Raw genomic sequence first — 2,592 nt, 5'->3', positions numbered from 1 at the left:
CGTGGCCCCCTACACAGCAGCCAGGGTGATCCTTTGAAAATATAAGTCAGACCTCTGTCACTCCTCTGCTGGAAAATCCTCTAATAACTTCCCGTTTCCCTCAGAGTAAAAGCCAAAGACTTCACAATGGCCTTGCAACGTGGAGACTTGACAAGTTCCTTCTTTCCAAAGGAAAAGACTGATTGTTCTTTGGTCATAGTAACAAGTAACTGCCAGAACCCGTTTTAACCCCGTCCCAATCAATCAATGACAACCTCCTCGTCTTTTATAGCCCCTTGCTTCTGAGAGTTAGCCAATCAGCAACAGCCACACTCCAGTAACCCCGCTTCCAGTGCTAAAGGTCAACTAATCTCTAAACAGTCCAGCCTCTAAAAGGCTGCCAGTCTGAACCCCACACTTCCTAAACACTATAAAAGATCCCCCATTTTCTTTATTCAGAGATACTCTGCCTCTCAAGCACAGCTGTCGTTTGCATAGCAAGAGATATATTCGGCACTTTTTATTTGTTATAGATATGAGTGGTGGCCTCTTCATTGTACAAGGCCCTATGGGATCTGTGGTCTATACCTTCTCCACCTCCCCATGCCCTTCTAAACTCCTATCCTCCTACTTTCTCCTTTGCTCGCTCCACTCTAGCCAAACTGGCTTTCTTGCTGTCCTTATTTCTGCCGGGAATGCTCCTGCCTCAGGGCCTCTGCACTGGCTGTTCCATCTGCCTAGTACATTCTTCCACATAGTTCACGCCTTCATGTTCTTCCATTTCTTGAGGAGACCTACCCTGTGTTCACGTATCTAAAACCTGCAGTTCCAGCTTCCCACTCCTATGAACTCCTTGAGTGCAAAAACCTTGTGTTCACCACTGCATTCTCAGTGCCCGGAACAGTGCCTGGCACATGGCAGGAACTCTGTAGACATAAAGCAAATGAATCCATGAGCAAGCATTGAGTGTAAGCTATCTTTTAAGACTTTTTATTTTGAAATACTTTCAAAAGTACAGGACAGGTACAAAAGTAATATAAACCCCATACAGAGAATTCCAACATATACCTACCCCCCACCCCTCAGATACTTAGATCTACCAATTTTAAAATTTTGCCACATTTGCTGTATCAGTCTATCTATCCATCTGTCTCTCCATCTGTCTATTTATCAATCCTAAGTGTAGGTTGTACACATCACGCTCCTTAAACACTTAATACTCCCATGTACCTTTCCTAAGAAAAGAGGTATTCACTTATGTAACAGTGTTAAGTGCAGTTACCCAGTTCAAGAAACTTGACATTAAATATTTAACATGAAGCTTATAGTCTGTACTCCATTTTTTTTCATATATCCCAATAATGTCCTTTTGAGCCTTTTCTCCTCCCTTGTTAGAGCCCTTCCACAATCATGTATTACATTTCATTGTCGTTGTTTCTTTAGTTGCTTTCTTTTCTTTCTTTCCTTTTCTCATCTGTCCTTCTTTCCTTCCTTCCTTTATTCTTTTTCTTTCTGTCTTTATGTGGGAACATATATACAACATAAACTTTCCCATTTCAACCACTCCCAAGCATGCCATTCAGTGGGACTAGTCACATCCCCAATGTTGCAGTACCCTCACCACCTTTCAGTACTAAAACTTTCCCATCTCCCCAAACAAAAATCCTACACCCATTATACATTACCCCCCTCATTTCCCCCTCCCCCCACCCCTGGCAGCCTGTATTCTCGTTTCTGTCTCTGTGAGTTTGTATATTTCTCCAATATTTTCATTGTTGTTAGCATGGAGCTTAAATTTAACACCCTAAATCTGTAACAATCCCATTTGCTTGATACCAACTTAAGTTCAACAGTCTATACAAACTATGTTCCTATACCCTCCCTCTCCATACCTTTATGCAGTCCTTGTCATAGATTACATGTTTAAAACATTATGAGTTTAAATTAAAAACAAATGTACTATACCAAAACTATGAATCAGTAATGGAGGGGGGCATGGTTAGGGGTATGGGAGGACCTGAGTTTCCTTTCTTTGTCTTTATTTCTTTTCTGGAGTAGTGAAAATGTTCTAAAAATTGAAAAAAAAGTTTAATTGTGTTGATGGGTGCACAGCTGTATGATGGTACCATGGGCGATTGGTTGTACACTTTAGATCTTTGGTTAGTTGTATGGTATGTGAACAGTCTCAATAAAAAATATATATTAAAAAAAAAAACACTGATTCCTTATTACATTTTATACATTTGTCTTTTAGATATTGTAGGAAGTGAAAAGTGGAGTTTCAAACCAAAAATACAATAGTACTGACATTTATATTTACCCTTGTCATTACCCTCACCAGAGATCTTTATTTCTTCATGGAACTTCAATTTATTGACTATTGTCCTTTCCTTTCAACATGCAGAACTCTCTTTAGCATCTCTTGTGGGGTTGATCCAGTGGTGATAAACTCCCTAGGCTTTAATTACCTGGGAATGTCTTAGTCTCTCCCTCATTTTTGAAAGATAGTTCTTCCGGATATAGAGTTCTTGACTGGCAATTTTTTGTTTTCAGTACTTAAAATATGTTATCCCAATGCCCTCCTTCCTCCATACTTTCCAATAAAAAATTGGT

This window comes from Choloepus didactylus, chromosome 8, assembly GCF_015220235.1.
Source record: "Choloepus didactylus isolate mChoDid1 chromosome 8, mChoDid1.pri, whole genome shotgun sequence".
Lineage (NCBI taxonomy): Eukaryota > Metazoa > Chordata > Mammalia > Pilosa > Megalonychidae > Choloepus > Choloepus didactylus.
This window is presented reverse-complemented; position numbering follows the sequence as displayed.